Genomic DNA, 21,888 nt, shown 5'->3' with positions numbered 1-21,888 from the left:
GTGTGCGGTGTGTGTGTGCTCAGATACTAATTACAGTTGTGTCCTGTGTGTGTGTGACTGGTCAGATACTGTATGCAGTTGTTGTGTCTTGTGTGTGTGCACTCTGATAACGTACACAACTGTGTCCTGTGTGATCAGATACTGTACACATTTGTACTGTGTGTGTGCTCTGATACTTTGCACAGTTGTTGTGTACTCTTTGTGTGTGCTCAGAGAGTGCACACAGTTGTTGTGTCCTCTTTGTATGTGCTCAGATATTGTACACAGTTTTTGTGTCCTGTGTGTGTGCTCAGATTGTGTACACAGTTGTTGTGTCCTTTGTGTGTGTGCGGTGTGTGTGTGTGCTCAGATAATATTTACAGTTGTGTCCTGTGTGTGTGTGATTGGTCAGAAACTGTATGCAGTTGTTGTGTCTTGTGTGTGCGTGCTCTATTAATGTACACAATTGTGTCCTGTGTGATCAGATACTGTACACAGTTGTACTGTGTGTGTGCTCTGATACTTTGCACAGTTGTTGTGTCCTGTATATGTGTATGTGTGTGTGTGTGTGTGCTCGGCTACCGTACAAAGTCGTTGTGTGAGGTATGTGTGTGTTCTCAGATAATGTAAACATTTGATGTGTCCTGTGCATGTGTGTGTGTCTGTGCGTGTGTGCGTGTCCTCAGATATTGTACACAGTTGTCTCCTGCAGCACTCAGATACTGTACGCAGTTGTTGTGTCCTGTGTGTGTGCTCAGATATTGTACACAGCTGTTGTTTCCTATGTGTGTGCTCAGATATTGTACACAATTGTTTCCTGTTTGTGCTCAGATAGTGTAAATAGTTGTTGCGTCCTGTATGTGTGTGTGTGCTCAGATACTGTACACAGCTGTTGTGTCCTTGGTGTGTGCTCAGATGGTGTACAAAGGAGTCGTGCCCTGCTTGTGTGCTCAGATACTGTGAACAGTTGTTGTGTCCTTTGTGTGCTGTGATACTGTACAGAGTTGTTGTGTCCTCTGTGTGCGCTCAGATATTGTACACAGATGTTGTGACATGTGTTTGTGCTCAGATATTGTACACAGTTGTGTCCTGTGTGTGCTCAGATACTGTAAAAAATTTGTTGTGTCCTCTGTGTGTGTGCTCAGATACTGTCTACAGTTGTTGTGTCCACTGTGTGTGTGTGCTCAGATAATGTTCACACTGGTTGTTTCCTTTGTGTGCTCAGATATTGTACACAGTTGTGTCCTGTGTGTCCTCTGATACTGTATACAGTTGTTGTGTCCTATGTGTGTGTGCTCAGATTCAGTACACAGTTGTGTCCTGTGTTTGCTCAGATACTGTACACAATTGTTGTGCCCTGTGTGTGGTGTGGGTGCTCAGATGCTGTGCACAGTTGCTGTGTACTTTTTTTGTGTCCTCAGACACTGCACACAGTTTTTGTTTACTTGTGTGTGGACTCAGATACTGTAAACAGTTGTGTCCTCTGTGTGCTCAGATATTGTACACAGTTGTTGTGTCCTGTGTGTGTGCTCAGATAGTGTACATAGTTGTCGTGTCCTCTGTGTGCAGTGTGTGTGTGCTCAGATACTGTTTACAGTTGTGTCCTGTGTGTGTCTGTCATTGGTCACAGATCGGATGCAGTTGTTGTGCCTTGTGTGTGTATGCTCAGATAATGTACACAATTGTGTCCTGTGTTTTCACATACTGTACGCAGTTGTCCTCTGCTCAGATACTGTACACAGTTGTTGTGTCCTCTTTGTGTGTGCTCAGAGACTTCACACTGTTGTTGTGTCCTCTGTGTATGTGCTCAGATATTGTACACAGTTGTTATGTCCTGTGTGAGTGCACAGATACTGTACACAGTTGTTGTGTACTCTTTGTGTGTGCTCAGATTGTGTACACAGTTGTTGTGTCCTTTGTGTGTGTGCGGTGTGTGTGTGCTCAGATACTATTTACAGTTGTGTCCTGTGTGTGTGTGACTGGTCAGATACTGTATGCAGTTGTTTTGTCTTGTGTGTGTGCGCTCTGATAATGTACACAATTGTGTCCTGTGTGATCAGATATCGTACACAGTTGTACTGTGTGTGGGCTCTGATACTTTGCACAGTTGTTGTGTCATGTATGTGTTTGTGTGTGTGCATGTGCTCAGCTACTGTACAAAGTCGTGTCCGGTATGTGTGTGTTCTCAGATACTGTAAACAGTTGATGTGTCCTGTGCATGTGCGTGTGTGTCTGGGTGTGTGTGCATGTTTCCTCAGATATTGTACACAGCTGTCTCCTGCAGCGCTCAGATACTGTACACAGTTGTTGTGTCCTCTGTGTATGTGCTCAGATATTGTATACAGTTGTTGTGTCCTGTGTGTGTGCTCAGATTGTGTACACAGTTGTTGTGGCCTTTGCGTGTGTGCGGTGTGTGTGTGGTCAGATACTATTTACAGTTGTTTCCTGTGTGTGTGTGACTGGTCAGATACTGTATGCAGTTGTTGTGTCTTGTGTGTGTGAGCTTTGATAATGTACACAATTGTGTCCTGTGTGATCAGATACTGTACACAGTTGTACTGTGTGTGTGCTCTGATACTTTGGACAGTTGTTGTGTCTTGTATGTGTGTGTGTGTGTATGCGTGTGCTCAGCTACTGTACAAAGTCGTTGTGTCCGGTATGTGTGTGTTCTCAGATACTGTAAACAGTTGATGTGCCCTGTGCGTGTGCATGTGTGTCTGTGATTGTATGTGTGTGTGTGTTCAGATATTGTACACAGTTGTCTCCTGCAGCGCTCAGATACTGTACACAGTTGTTCTGTCCTGTTTGTGTGCTCAGATACTGTATCTAGTTGTGTCCTGTGTGTGTGCTCAGATATTGTACACAGCTGTTGTGTGCTGTGTGTGAGCTCAGATATTGTACACAGTTGTTTCCTGTGTGTGCTCAGACATTGTAAAAAGTTGTTGTTTCCTGTATGTGTGTGTGTGCTCAAATATTGTACACAGCTGTTGTGTCCTCAGTGCGTGCTTCGATATTGTACACAGTTGTGTCCTGCTGTGCTCAGATACTGTACACCGCTGTTGTGTCCTGGGTGTGTGCTCAGATGGTGTACATAGTTGTTGTGTCCTGTGTGTGTGCTCAGATACTGTTAACAGTTGTTGTGTTCTGTGTGTGCTCTGATAATGTACACAGTTGTTGTGTCCTCTGTGTGCGCTCAGATATTGTACACAGATGTTGTGTCCTGTGTTTGTGCTCAGGTATTGCACACAGTTGTGTCCTGTGTGTCCTCAGATACTGTATACAGTAATTGTGTCCTTTGTGTATGTGCTCAGATTCAGTACACAGTTGTGTCCTGTGTGCGTGTGCTCACATACTCTACACCACAGTTGTGTCCTCTGTGCTTGTGCTCAGGTACTGTACACAGTTGGTGTATCCTGTGTATGTGATGTGCGAGCTCAGATACTCTACACAGTTGTGTCCTGTGTGTCCTCAGATACTGTATACAGTTATTGTGTCCTGTGTGTATGTGCTCAGATTCAGTACACAGTTGTATCCTGTGTGTGTGTGCTCACATACTCTACACCACAGTTGTGTCCTCTGTGTGTGTACTCAAGTACTGTACACAGTTGGTGTATCCTGTGTATATGATGTGTGAGCTCAGATACTGTACACAGTTGTTTTGTCCTGTGTGTAGTGTGTGAGCTCAGATACTGTACAAAGTTGTTTTTCCTATTTGTGTGCTTAGATACTGTAGACAGCTGTGTCATCTGTGTGTGTGCTTAGATACTGTACACAGTTGTTGTGTCCTCTGTGAGTGTGCTCAAATACTGTACACAGTTTGGGAATACTGTGTGTGTGGTGTGTGTGCTCAGATACTGTACACAGTTGTGTCTTGTGTTTGCTCAGATAGTGTACACAGTTGTTGTGTCCTCTGTGTGTGTGCGCAGCTACTGTACACGATTGGTGAGTACTGGTTGTGTGGTGTTTGTGTTCAGATACTTACAGAGTTGTGTCCTGTGTGTCATCAGATATTGTACACAGTTGTGTCCTGTGTCCTCAGATACAGTGTACAGTTGTTGTGTCCTGTGTGTGTGTGCTCAGATTCAGTGCAAAGTTGTGTCCTGTGTGTGTTTCCTCAGATAATGTACAACATTGTTGTGTCCTCTGTGTGTGTGCTCAGATATTGTACACAGTTGCTTCCTTTTTGTGTGCTCAGATATTGTACACAGTTGTTGTGTCCTGTGTGTGCTCAGATACTGTACCCAGTTCTGTTCAGTGCTTTTGCTCAGATATTGTACACAGTTGTTGTTTCCAGTGTGTCTGCTCAGATACAGTACACAGTTGGTATGTCCTGTGAGTGTGTGTGCTCTGATAATGTCCTGTGTGATCACATACTGTACACAGTTGTCCTATGTGTGTGCTCAGATACTTTGCACAGTTGTGGTGTCCTGTGTGTGTGTGTGTGTGTGTGTGTGTGCATGTGCTCCGATACAGCACACAGTTGTGCATAATGTGTGTGCTAAGATAGATTACACAGTTGTTGTGTCCTGTGTGAGTGCACAGATAATGTACACAGTTGTTGTGTACTCTTTGTGTGTGCTCAGAGAGTGCACACAGTTGTTGTGTCCTCTGTGTATGTGCTCAGATATTGTACACAGTTGTTGTGTCCTGTGTGTGTGCTCAGATTGTGTACACAGTTGTTGTGTCCTTTGTGTGTGTGCGGTGTGTGTGTGCTCAGATACTATTTACAGTTGTGTCCTGTGTGTGTGTGACTGGTCAGATACTGTATACAGTTGTTGCATCTTGTGTGTGTGCGCTCTGATAATGTACACAATTGTGTCCTTTGTGATCAGATACTGTACACAGTTGTACTGTGTGTGTGCTCTAATACTTTGCACAGTTGTTATGTCCTGTATGTGTGTGTGTGTGTGTGCATGTGCTCAGCTACTGTACAAAGCCGTTGTGTCCTATGTGTGTTCTCAGATACTGTAAAAAGTTGATGTGTCCTGTGCGCGTGTGTGTCTGTGTGTGTGCGCGTGTGTCCTCAGATATTGTACACAGTTGTGTCCTGCAGTGCTCAGATACTGTACACAGTTGCTGTGTCCTGTGTGTGTGCTCAGATACTGTACATAGTTGTTGTGTCCTGTGTGTATGCTCAGATACTGTACACAGCTGTTGTGTCCTCTGTGTGTGCTCAGATACTGTACATAGTTGTTGTGTCCTGTGTGTATGCTCAGATACTGTACACAGCTGTTGTGTCCTGTGTGTGTGCTCAGATACTGTACATAGTTGTTGTGTCCTGTGTGCGTGCTCAGATATTGTACACAGCTGTTGTGTCCTTTGTGTGCGCTCAGATAGTGTACACAGTTGTGTTCTGCCATGCTCAGATACTGTAACATCTGACGTGTCCTGTGTGTGTGCTCAGATATTGTACACAGTTGTGTCCTGTGTGTGTGCTCAGATACTGTAAACAGTTGATGTGTCCTGTGTGTGTGCTCTGATACTGTACACAGTTGTTGTGTCCTCCGTGTGTGCTCAGATATTGTACACAGATGTTGTTTCCTTTGTTTGTGCTCAGATATTGTACACAGTTGTGTCCTGTGTGTGCTCAGATACTTTAAAAAAGTTGTTGTGTCCTTTGTGTGTGTGCTCAGATGCTGTGCACTGTTGTTGTGTGCACAGTGTGTGTGTGTGCTCAGATAGTGTTCACACTGGTTGTTCCCTTTGAGTGCTCAGATATTGTAGACCATTGTTATGTCCTCTGTGTGTGTGCCCAGTTACTGTGCACCATTGGTGTGTCCTGTGTGTGTGGCGTGTGTTCTCAGATACTGTACAGAGTTGTGTCCTGTGTGTGCTCCGATATTGTACACTGTTGTGTCCTGTGTGTCCTCAGATACTGTATAGCGTTGTTGTGTCCTGTGTGTGTGTGCTCAGATTCAGAACACAGTTGTGTCCTGTGTGTGTCTATGCTCGCATACTCTACACCACTGTTGTGTCCTCTGTGTGTGTGCTCATTTACTGTGCACAGTTTTTGTATCCTGTGTATGTGATGTGTGAGCTCAGATACTGTATACAGTTTTGTCCTGTGTGTGTGCTCCGATACTGTACACTGTTCTGTCCAGTGTTTGTGCTCAGATACGGTACACATTAATGTGTCCTGTGTGTGCGTGTTCAGATTATATACACAGTTGTTGTGTCCTGTGGGTGGGTGTTTGTGTGCTAAGATAATGTACACTGTTTTTGTGTCCTCTCTATGCAGTGTGTGTGTGGTCAGATACTGTACACAGTCGTATCCTGTGTGTTTGTGTGTGGTCAGATACCGTCCACAGTTGTTGTGTCCTGTGTGTATGCGCTCCAACAATGTACATGTTTGTGCATTTTGCTTTCAGATAAAGTACACTATTGTTCTTTCTGTGTGCACTCACTTACTGTACACAATTGTTGTGTCCTGTGCGTGGTGGGTGTGCTCAGATGCTGTGCACAGTTTTTGTGTCCTGTGTGAGTGCACAGATACTGTACACAGTTGTTGTGTCCTCTGTGTGTGTGCTCAGACAATGTACAGAGTTGGTGTGTCCTGCGTGTGTGGTGAGTGCTCAGATACTGTACACAGTTGGTGTGTCCATTGTGTGTGCTCAGATATTGTACACAGTTGTGTCCTGTGTGTGCTCAGGTTCAGTACTCAGTTGCTGAGTTCTGTGTATGTGGTGTGTGAGCTCAGATACTGTACACAGTTGTTTGGTCCTGTGTGTGGTATGTGCGCTCAGATACTGTGCTCAATTGGTTGTCCTATGTGTGTGCTTAGATACTGTACACAGTTGTTCTGTCATCTGTGTGTGTGCTCAGATATTGCACACAGTTGTTGTGTCCTCTGTGTGTGTGTTCAGTTGCTGGACACAGTTGGTGTGTCCTGTGTGTGTGGTCTGTGAGTTGTCAGGTACCGTATGCCGTTGTTGTGCCTTGTGTGTCTGCACTCTGATAATGTACACAGTTGTCCTGTGTGTGTGCTCAGATATTTTGCACAGTTGTTGGGTCATGTATGTGTGTGTGTGTTTGCTCAGATACTGTACAAAGTCGTTGTATCCGGTATGTGTGTGTTCTGAGATACTGTAAATAGTTGATGTGTCCGGTGCATGTGCATGTGTGTCTGTGTGTGTGTGTGTGTGTGCATGTGCTCAGATATTGTACACTGTTGTGTCCTGCTGTGTTCAGATACTGTACACAGTTGTTATGTCCTGTTTGTTTGCTCAGATACTGTACATAGTTGGTGTGTCCTGTGTGTGTGCTCAGATATTGTACACAGCTGTTGTGTCCTGTGTGTGTGCTCAGATATTGAACAGTGTTGTGTACTGTGTGTGCTGAGATAGTGTAAAAAGTTCATGTTTCCTGCATTTGTGTGTGTGCTCAGATACTGTACACAGCTGTTGTGCCCTCCGTGTGTGCTCAGATATTGTAGACTATTGAGTCCTGCTGTGCTCAGATACTCTACACAGCTGTTGTGTCCTTTGTGTGTGCTAAGATACTGTAAACGGTTGTTTTGTCCTTTGTGTGCTCAGATACTGTACACTATTGTTGTGTCCTCTGTGTGCACTCAGATATTGTACACAGATGTTGTGTCCTGAATGTGTGTGTGTCTGCTCAGATACTGTACACCGCTGTTGTGTCCTGTGTTTGTGCTCTGATATTGTACACAGTTGTGTCCTGTGTGTGCTCAGATACTGTAAAAAGTTATTGTGTCCTCTGTGTATGTGCTCAGATACTGTGCACAGTTGTTGTGTCCACTGTGTGTGTGTGTTCAGATAATGTTCACACTGGTTGTTTCCTTTGTGTGCTCAGATATTGTACACAGTAGTGTCATGTGTGTGTGCTCAGATATTGTACACAGTTGTTGTGTCCTCTGTGTGTGTGCCCAGATACTGTACACAATTGGTGTGTCCTGCGTGTGTGGTGTGTGTGCTCAAATACTATGCAGAGTTGTGTCCTGTGTGTCCTCAGATATTGTACACATTTGTGTCCTGTGTGTCCTCAGCTACTGTATAGAGTTGTTGTGTCCTGTGTGTGTGTGCTCAGATTCAGTACACAGTTGTGTCCTGTGTGTGTGTGCTCAGATACTGTACAACATTGTTGCGTCATCTGTGTGTGTGCTCAGGTACTGTACTCAGTTGGTGCGTCCTGAGTATGTGGTGTGTGAGCTCAGATACTGTACACAGTTGGTTTGCCCTGTGTGTGGTATGTGCGCTCAGATGCCGTGCAGAGTTGGTGGTCCTATGCGTGTGCTTAGATACTGCACACAATTGTTGTGTCATTTGTGTGTGTGCTCAGATATTGTACACAGTTTTTGTGTACTCTGTGTGTGTGCTCAGGTACTGTACACATTTGGTGTGGCCTGTGTGTGTGGTGAGTGAGTTGTCAGATACCGTATGCCGTTGTTGTGTCTTGTGCGTGTGCGCTCTGATAATGTACACAATTGTGTCCTGTGTGATCAGATACTGTACACAGTTTTACTGTGTGTGTGCTCTGATACTTTGCACAGTTGTTGCGTCCTGTATGTGTGTGTGTGTGTGTGTGTGCGTGTGCTCAGCTACTGTACAAAGTCGTTGTGCCTGGTATGTGTGTGTTCTCAGATACTGTAAACAGTTGATGTGCCCTGTGCGTGTGCATGTGTGTCTGTGTGCGTGTGCGTGTGTCCTCAGATATTTTACACAGATGTGTCCTGCAGCGCTCAGATACTGCACACAGTTGCTGTGTACTGCTTGTGTGCTCAGATATTGTACACAGCTGTTGTGTCCTTTGTGTGTGCTCAGATATTGTACACAGTTGTGTCCTGCCGTGCTCAGATACTGTACACAGCTGTTCTGTCCTGGGTGTGTGCTCAGATATTGTACACCGTTGTTGTGCCTGAGTGTGTGCTCTGATACTGTACACAGTTGTTGTGTCCTCTGTGTGTGCTCAGATATTGTACACAGATGTTGTGTCCTGTGTTTGTGCTCAGATATTGTACACAGTTGTGTCCTGTGTGTGCTCAGATACTGTAAAACAGCTGTTGTGTTCTTTGTTTGTGTGCTCAGATACTGTGCACAGTTGTTGTGTCCACTGTGTGTGTGTGTGTGTGCTCAGATAGTGTTCACATTGGTTGTTCCCTTTGAGTGCTCAGAAATTGTACACCATTGTTATGCCCTCTGTGTGTGTGCCCAGTTACTGTACACCATTGGTGTGTCATGTGTGTGTGGTGTGTGTGCTCAGATACTGTACAGAGTTGTGTCCTGTGTGTGCTCAGATATTGTACACTGTTGTGTCCTGTGTGTCCTCAGATACTGTATAGCGTTGTTGTGTCCTGTGTGTGTGTGCTCAGATTCAGTACACAGTTGTGTCCTGTGTGTGTGTGCTCACATACTCTACACCACTGTTGTGTCCTCTGTGTGTGTGCTCAGGTACTGTACACAGTTGGTGTATCCTGTGTATGTGATGTGCGAGCTCAGATACTGTACACAGTTTTGTCCTGTGTTTGTGCTCAGATACTGTACACAGTTGTTGTGTCCTGTGTGTTTGCTCAGAGACGGTACACATTAATGTGTCCTGTGTGTGTGTGTTCAGATTATATACACATTTGTTGTGTCCTGTGGGTGTGTGGTGGTGTGCTAAGATAATGTACATGGCTTTTTTGTCCTCTCTATGCAGTGGGTGTGGTCAGATACTGTACACAGTCGTATCCTGTGTGTTTGTGTGTGGTCAGATACCATCCACAGTTGTTGTGTCCTGTGTGTATGCGCTCCAAAAATGTACATGTTTGTGCCCTTTGCTTTCAGATACTGTACACTGTTGTTCTTTCTGTGTGCACTCACTTTCTGTACACAATTGTTGTGTCCTGTGCGTGGTGGGTGTGCTCAGATGCTGTGCAGAGTTTTTGTGTCCTGTGTGAGTGCACAGATACTGTACAGAGTTGGTGTGTCCTGCGTGTGTGGTGAGTGCTCAGATACTGTACACAGTTGGTGTGTCCATTGTGTGTGCTCAGATATTGTACACAGTTGTGTCCTGTGTGTGCTCAGGTTCAGCACTCAGTTGCTGCGTCCTGTGTATGTGGTGTGTGAGCTCAGATACTGTACACAGTTGTTTGGTCCTGTGTGTGACATGTGCGCTCAGATACTGTGCTCAATTGGTTGTCTTATGTGTGTGCTTAGATACTGTACACAGTTGTTCTGTCATCTGTGTGTGTGCTCAGATATTGCACAGTCGATGTGACCTCTGTGTGTGTGCTCAGTTGCTGTACACAGTTGGTGTGTCCTGTGTGTGTGGTCTGTGAGTTGTCAGGTACCGTATGCCATTGCTGTGTCTTGTCTGTGTGCGCTCTGATAATGTACACAATTGTGTCCTTTGTGATCAGATACTGTACACAGTTGTCCTGTGTGTATGCTCAGATACTTTGCACAGTTGTTGGGTCATGTATGTGTGTGTGTGCGTGTGTGTGTGTGTCTGCTCAGATACTGTACAAAGTCGTTGTATCCGGTATGTGCGTGTTGTGAGATAGTGTAAACAGTTGATGTGTCCTGTGCATGTGCGTGTGTGTCTCCGTGTGTGTGTGTGTGTGTGCATGTGCTCAGATATTGTACGCAGTTGGGTCCTGCTGTGCTCAGATACGGTACACAGTTGTTATGTCCTGTTTGTTTGCTCAGATATTGTACACAGCTGTTGTGTCCTGTGTGTGTGCTCAGATATTGAACAGTGTTGTGTACTGTGTGTGCTCAGATAGTGTAAAAAGTTGTTGTTTCCTGTATGTGTGTGTGTGCCCAGATACTGTACACAGCTGTTGTGCCCTCCGTGTGTGCTCAGATATTGTAAACTATTGAGTCCTGCTGTGCTCAGATACTCTACACAGCTGTTGTGTCCTGTGTGTGTGCTAAGATACTATAAATAGTTGTTTTGTGCTGTGTGTGCTCAGATACTGTACACAATTGTTGTGTCCTCTGTGTACGCTCAGATATTGTACACAGATGTTGTGTCTTGAATGTGTGTGTGTGTGCTCAGATACTGTATACAGCTGTTGTGTCCTGTGTTTGTGATCAGATACTGTACACAGTTGTGTCCTGTGTGTGCTCAGATACTGTAAAAAGTTATTGTGTCCTTTGTTTATGTGCTCAGATACTGTGCACAGTTGTTGTGTCCTCTGTGTCTGTGCTCAGATATTGTACACACTTGTTGTGTCCTGTGTGTGCTCAGATATTGTGCACAGTTGTTGTGTCCTCTGTGTGTGCTCAGATATTGTACACAGTTGTTGTGTCCACTGTGTGTGTGCCCAGATACTGTACATAATCGGTGTGTCCTGTGTGTGTGGTGTGTGTGCTCAGATACTGTACAGAGTTGTGTCCTGTGTGTCCTCAGATATTGTACACATTTATGTCCTGTGTGTCCTCAGATACTGTATAGAGTTGTTGTGTCCTGTGTGTGAATGCTCAGATTCAGTACACAGTTATGCCCTGTGTGTGTGTGCTCAGATACTGTAAACCATTGTTGCGTCATCTGTGTGCATGCTCAGGTACTGCACTCAGTTGGTGCGTCGTGTGTATGTGGTGTGTGAGCTCAGATACTGTACACAGTTGTTTTGTCCTGTGTATGGTATGTGCGCTCAGATACCGTGCAGAGTTGGTGGTCCTATGTGTGTGCTTAGATACTGTACACAGTTGTGTCATCTGTGTCTGTGCTCAAATACTGTACACAGTTGTTGTGTCCTCTGTGTGTGTGCTCAAATACTGTACACAGTTGTTGTGTCCTCTGTGTGTGTGCTCAGGTACTGTACACAGTTGGTGTGTCCTTGTGTGTGTTGTGTGAGTTGTCAGATACCATATGCCGTTGTTGTGTCTTGTGCGTGTGCGCTCTCATAATGTACATAATTGTATCCTGTGTGATCAGATACTTTACACAGTTGTCCTGTGTGTGTGCTCAGATACTTTGCACAGTTGTTGTGTCATGTATGTGTGTGTGTGTGTGTGTGTGTGTCTGCTCAGATACTGTACAAAGTCGTTGTGTCCGGTATGTGTGTGTTCTCAGATACTGTAAACAGTTGATGTTTCCTGTGTGTGTGCATGTGTGTCTGTGTGTGTGTGTGTGTGCGTGTCCTCAGATATTGTACACAGTTCTGTCCTGCTGTGCTCAGGTACTGTACACAGTTGTTATGTCCTGTGTGTTTGCTCAGATACTGTACATAGTTGTTGTGTCCTCTGTGTGTGCTCAAATATTGTACACAGCTGTTGTGTCCTGTGTGTGTGCTCAGATATTGAACACTGTTGTGTCCTGTGTGTGCTCAGAGAGTGTAAAAAGTTGTTGCTTCCTGTATGTGTTTGTCTGCTCAGATACTATACACAGTTGTTTTGTCCTATGTGTTTGCTTAGATACTGTACACAGTTGTTGTGTCATCTGTGTCTGTGCTCAGATATTGTACACAGTTGTTGTGTCCTCTGTGTGTGTGCTCAGATACTGTGCATAGTTGGTGTGTCCATTGTGTGCTCTGTGTGCTCAGATACTGTATACAATTGTTGTGTCCAGTGTGTGTGAGTTAAGATAGTGTACACAGTTGTTGTGTCATGTGTTTGTGCTCAGATATGTACACATTGGTGTGTCCTGTGTGTTTGTGCTCAGATAATATACTCAGTTGCTTTGTCCTGTGTGTGGTGTGTGTGCTCAGATACTGTGCATTGTTGTTGTGTGCTTTGTGTGTGCTCAGATACAGTACACAGTTGTGTCCTGTTTGAGTGCACAGATACTGTACACAGTCGTTGTGTCCTCTGTGTGTGTGCTCAGATACGGGGCACAGTTTGTGTGTCCTGTGTGTGGTGTGTGTGCTCAGATACTGTACACAGATGTTCTGTCCAGTGTGTGTGAGTTCAGATAGGGTACACAATTGTTGTGTCCTGTGTATGCGCTGTGTATGTGTTCAGATTCTGTACACGGTTGTGTCCTGTGTGCTCAGACACTCTACAGAGTTGTCCTGTGTGTGTGATCAGATAATGTACACAGTTGTTTTGTCCTGTGTGTGGTGTGTGTGCTCAGATACTGTGCACAGTTGTTGTGTCCTCTGTGTGTGCTGAGAGACTGTACACAGATGTTGTGTCCTCTGTGTCCGTGCTCAGATACTGTGCACAGCTGGTGTGTCCTGTGTGTGGTGCATGTGCTCAGTCGCTATGCACAGTTGTTGTGTCCAGTGTGTGGGTGATCAGATACTGTCCATAGTTGTTGTGTCCTGTGTGGTGTGTGTGTGGTCAGATCCTGTACACAGTTGTTATGTCCAGTCTGTGTGAGTTCAGATAGTGTACACAGTTGTTGCGTCCTGTGTATGCGTTGTATCTGTGCTCAGATACTGTACACAGTTGCTGTGTCCTCTGTGTGGGTGATCAGATATAGTGCATAGTTGGTGTGTCCTGTGTGTGGTGTGTGTGCTCAGATACTGTACACAGTTGTTATGTCCAGTCTGTGTGAGTTCAGATTGTGTAAACAGTTGTTGTGTCCTGTGTATGTGTTGTATCTGTGCTCAGATACTGTGCACAGTTTTTTCCTGTGTTCTCAGACACTGTACAGAGGTGTCCTGTGTGTGTGCACAGAAAATGTACCCAGTTGTTTTGTCCTGTGTGTGATGTGTGTGCTCAGATACTGTGCATTGTTGTTGTGTGTTATGTGTATGCTCAGATACTGCACACAGTGGATGTGTCCTGAATGTGTGTGCTCAGATACAGTACACAGTTGTGTCCCTAGTGTATGCTCAGATACTGTACACAGTTGTTGTGTCCTGTGTGTGTGCTCAGATACTGTACACAGTTGTTGTGTCCTGTGTGTACGCATATACTGTACACTGTTCCTGTGTCCTGTGAGTGTACACACATACTGTAAACAAATGTTGTATCCTGTGTGTGTGCTGTGATACTGTACACAGTTGTTGTGTCCTGTGTGTGTACTCAGATACTGTACACAGTTGTGTCCTCAATGTGCTCAGGTATGTACAAAGTTGTGTCCTGAGTGTGCTCAGATACTGTACACGGTAGCTGTGTCCTGTGTGTGTACTCAGATACAGTACACAGTTATGTGTGTGTCCAGAGTGTGTGTACATAGATGCTGTACACAGTTCTTGTGTCCTATGTGTGTACTCAGATACTGCATACGGTTGTTGTGTCCTGTGTGAGTTCTCATATAATCTGCACAGTTGTTATGTCCTATCTTTATACACAAATACTGTACACAGTTGTTGTATACTGTGTGTGCGCTCAGATACGGTACATCGTTTTTGTCTTCTATGTGTGTGCTCAGATACAGTACAGAGTTGTTGTGTCCTGTGTTATACTCAGATTCTGTACCCAGTGTTTTTTCCTGTGTCTGTACACATACTGTACACAGTTTTTGCATCCTGTGTGCGTACTCAGATACTGTACACAGTTGTGTCCTGAGTGTGCTCAGATACTGTACATGATTGTTGTGGCTTGTGTGTGTACTAATATACTGTACACAGTTGTTGTATTCTGTGTGTGTGCTCAGATACTGTAAATAGTTTTTGTGTCCTGAGTATGTACTCAGATACTGTACACAAATGTTGTGTGTGTGTGTGTGTGTGTACGCAAATACGGTACATAGTTGTGTGTGCGTGTGTACTCCGATACAGTACACAGTTGTTGAGTCCTGAGTCTGTTGATCAGATACGGTACACAGTTGTTGTGTCCTGTTTGTGTCTGCTCAGATACTGTACACCGATGTTGTGTCCTGTGTGTATACTCAGATACTGAACACAGTTGTTGTGTCCTGTGTGTGTGTACTCAGAAAGTTTAGACAATTGTTGCAACTTGTGTGTGTGCTCAGATACTGTGCGCAGTTGTGTCCAGTGTTTGTACTCAGATTGTGCTCCCATTGTGGTGTCCTGTGTCTGTACAGATACTGTACACATTTTGTTGTGTCCTATGTGTGTACACAGATACTGTACGCAGTTGTGTACTGAGTGTGCTCAGATACTGTACACGGTGTTGTGGCCTGTGTGCCTACTCATATACTGTACACAGTTGTTGTAACCTCTGTGTGTGCTTAGATAATGTACATAGTTGTTGTGTCCTGTGTGTGTACTCAGGTACTGTACACAGTTGTGGTGTGTGTGTGTACTCAAAAACGGTACATAGTTGTGTGCGCGTGTGTACTCCAATACTGTACACAGTTGTTGTATCCGGAATCTGTGTGCTCAGATATGGTAAAAAGTTGTTGTGTCATTTGTGTGTCTGCTCAGATACTGTACACAGATGTTGTGTCCTGTGTGTATACTCAGATACTGTACACAGTTGTTGTGTCCTGTTTGTATATTTAGATACTGTACACAGATGTTGAGTCCTGTGTGTGTAATCAGATACTGTAGACAGTTGTTGCATCTTATGTGTGTGCTCAGATACAGTACACAGTTGTGTCCTGTGTTTGTACTCAAATTTTGTTCCCATTGTTGTGTCCTGTGTGTGTACTCAGATACTGAACACAGTTGTGTCCTGAGTGTGCTCAGATACTGTACATGGTTGTTTTGGCCTGTGTGTGTACTCATATACTGTACACAGTTGTTGTAACCTGTGTGTGTGCTCACATAATGTATATAGTTGTTGTGTCCTGTGTGTGTACTCATATACTGTACACAGTTGTTGTGTCCTGTATGTGTGCTAAGATACATTACACAGTTGTGTCCTGTGCATGTACTCAGATACTGTTCACAGTTCTTCTGTCCTGTGTGTGCTCTAAGATACTACACACATTTGCTATGTCTTGTGTTAGTGTACTCAGACACTGTACACAGTTGCTGTGTCCTCTGTGCACACCCGGATACTGCACACAGTCGTTGTGTCCTTTGTCTGTTCAGATACCGTACACAATTGTTGTGTCCTGTGTATGTGCTCAGATAAGGTTCACCGTTGATGTGTCCTGTGTGTGTATTCAGATACTGTATACAACTGTGTCCTGAGTGTGCTCAGATACTGTACACAGTTGTTGTGTCTTGTGTGTGTACACAAATTCTGTACGCAGTTGTTGTGTCCTCTGTGTGTGCTCAGATATTGTACATATTTGTTGTGTCCTGTGTGTGTCCGCTCAGATACTTTACACAGTTGTTGTGTCCTGTGTGCATACTCAGATACTATAAACAGTTCTTGTGTCCTATGTGTGTACTCAGATACTGCATACGGTTGTTGTGTCCTGTGTGAGTTCTCAAACAATCTGCACAGTTGTTATGTCCTATCTTTATACACAAATACTGTACACAGTTGTTGTATACTGTGTGTGCGCTCAGATACTGTACATCGTTTTTGTGTCCTATGTGTGTGCTCAGATACAATACAGAGTTGTTGTGTCCTGTGTTATACTCAGATTCTGTACCCAGTGTTTTTTCCTGTGTCTGTACACATACTGTACACAGTTTTTGCATCCTGTGTGCGTACTCAGATACTGTACACAGTTGTGTCCTGAGTGTGCTCAGATACTGTACATGATTGTTGTGGCTTGTGTGTGTACTAATATACTGTACACAGTTGTTGTATTCTGTGTGTGTGCTCAGATACTGTAAATAGTTTTTGTGTCCTGAGTATGTACTCAGATACTGTACACAAATGTTGTGTGTGTGTGTGTGTGTACGCAAATACGGTACATAGTTGTGTGTCCTGTGTGTACTCCGATACAGTACACAGTTGTTGAGTCCTGAGTCTGTGTGATCAGATACGGTACACAGTTGTTGTGTCCTGTTTGAGTCTGCTCAGATACTGTACACCGATGTTGTGTCCTGTGTGTATACTCAGATACTGAACACAGTTGTTGTGTCCCGTGTGTGTGTACTCAGAAACTGTAGACAATTGTTGCAACTTGTGTGTGTGCTCAGATACTGTGCGCAGTTGTGTCCAGTGTTTGTACTCAGATTGTGCTCCCATTGTGGTGTCCTGTGTCTGTACAGATACTGTACACATTTTGTTGTGTCCTATGTGTGTACACAGATACTGTACGCAGTTGTGTACTGAGTGTGCTCAGATACTGTACACGGTGTTGTGGCCTGTGTGCCTACTCATATACTGTACACAGTTGTTGTAACCTCTGTGTGTGCTTAGATAATGTACATAGTTGTTGTGTCCTGTGTGTGTACTCAGGTACTGTACACAGTTGTGGTGTGTGTGTGTACTCAAAAACGGTACATAGTTGTGTGCGCGTGTGTACTCCAATACTGTACACAGTTGTTGTGTCCGGAATCTGTGTGCTCAGATATGGTAAAAAGTTGTTGTGTCATGTGTGTGTCTGCTCAGATACTGTACACAGATGTTGTGTCCTGTGTGTATACTCAGATACTGTACACAGTTGTTGTGTCCTGTTTGTATATTTAGATACTGTACACAGATGTTGAGTCCTGTGTGTGTAATCAGATACTGTAGACAGTTGTTGCATCTTATGTGTGTGCTCAGATACAGTACACAGTTGTGTCCTGTGTTTGTACTCAAATTTTGTTCCCATTGTTGTGTCCTGTGTGTGTACTCAGATACTGAACACAGTTGTGTCCTGAGTGTGCTCAGATACTGTACATGGTTGTTTTGGCCTGTGTGTGTACTCATATACTGTACACAGTTGTTGTAACCTGTGTGTGTGCTCACATAATGTATATAGTTGTTGTGTCCTGTGTGTGTACTCATATACTGTACACAGTTGTTGTGTCCTGTATGTGTGCTAAGATACATTACACAGTTGTGTCCTGTGCATGTACTCAGATACTGTTCACAGTTCTTCTGCCCTGTGTGTGCTCTAAGATACTACACACATTTGCTATGTCTTGTGTTAGTGTACTCAGACACTGTACACAGTTGCTGTGTCCTCTGTGCACACCCGGATACTGCACACAGTCGTTGTGTCCTTTGTCTGTTCAGATACCGTACACAATTGTTGTGTCCTGTGTATGTGCTCAGATAAGGTTCACCGTTGATGTGTCCTGTGAGTGTATTCAGATATTGTATACAACTGTGTCCTGAGTGTGCTCAGATACTGTACACAGTTGTTGTGTCCTGTGTGTGTACTCAGATACTGTACACAATTGTTGTGTCTTGTGTGTGTACACAAATTCTGTACACAGTTGTTGTGTCCTCTGTGTGTGCTCAGATATTGTACATATTTGTTGTGTCCTGTGTGTGTCCGCTCAGATACTTTACACAGTTGTTGTGTCCTGTGTGCATACTCAGATACTATAAACAGTTCTTGTGTCCTATGTGTGTACTCAGATACTGCATACGATTGTTGTGTCCTGTGTGAGTTCTCAAAAAATCTGCACAATTGTTATGTCCTATCTTTATACACAAATACTGTACACAGTTGTTGTATACTGTGTGTGCGCTCAGATACTGTACATCGTTTTTGTGTCCTATGTGTGTGCTCAGATACAATACAGAGTTGTTGTGTCCTGTGTTATACTCAGATTCTGGACCCAGTGTTTTTTCCTGTGTCTGTACACATACTGTACACAGTTTTTGCATCCTGTGTGTGTACTCAGATACTGTACACAGTTGTGTCCTGAGTGTGCTCAGATACTGTACATGATTGTTGTGGCTTGTGTGTGTACTAATATACTGTACACAGTTGTTGTATTCTGTGTGTGTGCTCAGATACTGTAAATAGTTTTTGTGTCCTGAGTGTGTACTCAGATACTGTACACAAATGTTGTGTGTGTGTGTACGCAAATACGGTACATAGTTGTGTGTGCGTGTGTACTCCGATTCAGTACACAGTTGTTGAGTCCTGAGTCTGTGTGATCAGATACGGTACACAGTTGTTGTGTCCTGTTTGTGTCTGCTCAGATACTGTACACCGATGTTGTGTCCTGTGTGTATACTCAGATACTGAACGCAGTTGTTGTGTCCTGTGTGTGTGTACTCAGAAACTGTAGACAATTGTTGCAACTTGTGTGTGTGCTCAGATACTGTCCGCAGTTGTGTCCAGTGTTTGTACTCAGATTGTGCTCCCATTGTTGTGTCCTGTGTCTGTACAGATACTGTACACATTTTGTTGTGTCCTATGTGTGTACTCAGATACTGTAGGCAGTTGTGTACTGAGTGTGCTCAGATACTGTACACGGTGTTGTGGCCTGTGTGCCTACTCATATACTGTACACAGTTGTTGTAACCTCTGTGTGTGCTTAGATAATGTACATAGTTGTTGTGTCCTGTGTGTGTACTCAGGTACTGTACACAGTTTTTCTGTCCTGTGTGTGCTCTCAGATACTACACACATTTCTTATGTCTTATGTTAGTGTACTCAGATACTGTACACAGTTGCTGTGTCCTCTGTGTGCACGCGGATACTGCACCCAGTCGTTGTGCCCTGTGTCTGTACAGATAGAGTACACAATTGTTGTGTCCTGTGTATGTGCTCGAAAACTGCACACAGTTGATGTGTACTGCTTGTGTGCTCAGATATTGTACACAGCTGTTGTGTCCTTTGTGTGTGCTCAGATATTGTACACAGTTGTGTCCTGCCGTGCTCAGATACTGTACACAGCTGTTCTGTCCTGGGTGTGTGCTCAGATATTGTACACCGTTGTTGTGCCTGAGTGTGTGCTCTGATACTGTACACAGTTGTTGTGTCCTCTGTGTGTGCTCAGATATTGTACACAGATGTTGTGTCCTGTGTTTGTGCTCAGATATTGTACACAGTTGTGTCCTGTGTGTGCTCAGATACTGTAAAACAGCTGTTGTGTTCTTTGTTTGTGTGCTCAGATACTGTGCACAGTTGTTGTGTCCACTGTGTGTGTGTGTGTGTGCTCAGATAGTGTTCACATTGGTTGTTCCCTTTGAGTGCTCAGAAATTGTACACCATTGTTATGCCCTCTGTGTGTGTGCCCAGTTACTGTACACCATTGGTGTGTCATGTGTGTGTGGTGTGTGTGCTCAGATACTGTACAGAGTTGTGTCCTGTGTGTGCTCAGATATTGTACACTGTTGTGTCCTGTGTGTCCTCAGATACTGTATAGCGTTGTTGTGTCCTGTGTGTGTGTGCTCAGATTCAGTACACAGTTGTGTCCTGTGTGTGTGTGCTCACATACTCTACACCACTGTTGTGTCCTCTGTGTGTGTGCTCAGGTACTGTACACAGTTGGTGTATCCTGTGTATGTGATGTGCGAGCTCAGATACTGTACACAGTTTTGTCCTGTGTTTGTGCTCAGATACTGTACACAGTTGTTGTGTCCTGTGTGTTTGCTCAGAGACGGTACACATTAATGTGTCCTGTGTGTGTGTGTTCAGATTATATACACATTTGTTGTGTCCTGTGGGTGTGTGGTGGTGTGCTAAGATAATGTACATGGCTTTTTTGTCCTCTCTATGCAGTGGGTGTGGTCAGATACTGTACACAGTCGTATCCTGTGTGTTTGTGTGTGGTCAGATACCATCCACAGTTGTTGTGTCCTGTGTGTATGCGCTCCAAAAATGTACATGTTTGTGCCCTTTGCTTTCAGATACTGTACACTGTTGTTCTTTCTGTGTGCACTCACTTTCTGTACACAATTGTTGTGTCCTGTGCGTGGTGGGTGTGCTCAGATGCTGTGCAGAGTTTTTGTGTCCTGTGTGAGTGCACAGATACTGTACAGAGTTGGTGTGTCCTGCGTGTGTGGTGAGTGCTCAGATACTGTACACAGTTGGTGTGTCCATTGTGTGTGCTCAGATATTGTACACAGTTGTGTCCTGTGTGTGCTCAGGTTCAGCACTCAGTTGCTGCGTCCTGTGTATGTGGTGTGTGAGCTCAGATACTGTACACAGTTGTTTGGTCCTGTGTGTGACATGTGCGCTCAGATACTGTGCTCAATTGGTTGTCTTATGTGTGTGCTTAGATACTGTACACAGTTGTTCTGTCATCTGTGTGTGTGCTCAGATATTGCACAGTCGATGTGACCTCTGTGTGTGTGCTCAGTTGCTGTACACAGTTGGTGTGTCCTGTGTGTGTGGTCTGTGAGTTGTCAGGTACCGTATGCCATTGCTGTGTCTTGTCTGTGTGCGCTCTGATAATGTACACAATTGTGTCCTTTGTGATCAGATACTGTACACAGTTGTCCTGTGTGTATGCTCAGATACTTTGCACAGTTGTTGGGTCATGTATGTGTGTGTGTGCGTGTGTGTGTGTGTCTGCTCAGATACTGTACAAAGTCGTTGTATCCGGTATGTGCGTGTTGTGAGATAGTGTAAACAGTTGATGTGTCCTGTGCATGTGCGTGTGTGTCTCCGTGTGTGTGTGTGTGTGTGCATGTGCTCAGATATTGTACGCAGTTGGGTCCTGCTGTGCTCAGATACGGTACACAGTTGTTATGTCCTGTTTGTTTGCTCAGATATTGTACACAGCTGTTGTGTCCTGTGTGTGTGCTCAGATATTGAACAGTGTTGTGTACTGTGTGTGCTCAGATAGTGTAAAAAGTTGTTGTTTCCTGTATGTGTGTGTGTGCCCAGATACTGTACACAGCTGTTGTGCCCTCCGTGTGTGCTCAGATATTGTAAACTATTGAGTCCTGCTGTGCTCAGATACTCTACACAGCTGTTGTGTCCTGTGTGTGTGCTAAGATACTATAAATAGTTGTTTTGTGCTGTGTGTGCTCAGATACTGTACACAATTGTTGTGTCCTCTGTGTACGCTCAGATATTGTACACAGATGTTGTGTCTTGAATGTGTGTGTGTGTGCTCAGATACTGTATACAGCTGTTGTGTCCTGTGTTTGTGATCAGATACTGTACACAGTTGTGTCCTGTGTGTGCTCAGATACTGTAAAAAGTTATTGTGTCCTTTGTTTATGTGCTCAGATACTGTGCACAGTTGTTGTGTCCTCTGTGTCTGTGCTCAGATATTGTACACACTTGTTGTGTCCTGTGTGTGCTCAGATATTGTGCACAGTTGTTGTGTCCTCTGTGTGTGCTCAGATATTGTACACAGTT

The sequence above is a fragment of the Carcharodon carcharias genome, chromosome 17 (assembly GCF_017639515.1).
Source record: "Carcharodon carcharias isolate sCarCar2 chromosome 17, sCarCar2.pri, whole genome shotgun sequence".
NCBI classification, from domain to species: domain Eukaryota; kingdom Metazoa; phylum Chordata; class Chondrichthyes; order Lamniformes; family Lamnidae; genus Carcharodon; species Carcharodon carcharias.
Note: the sequence above shows the minus strand (reverse complement) of the source record.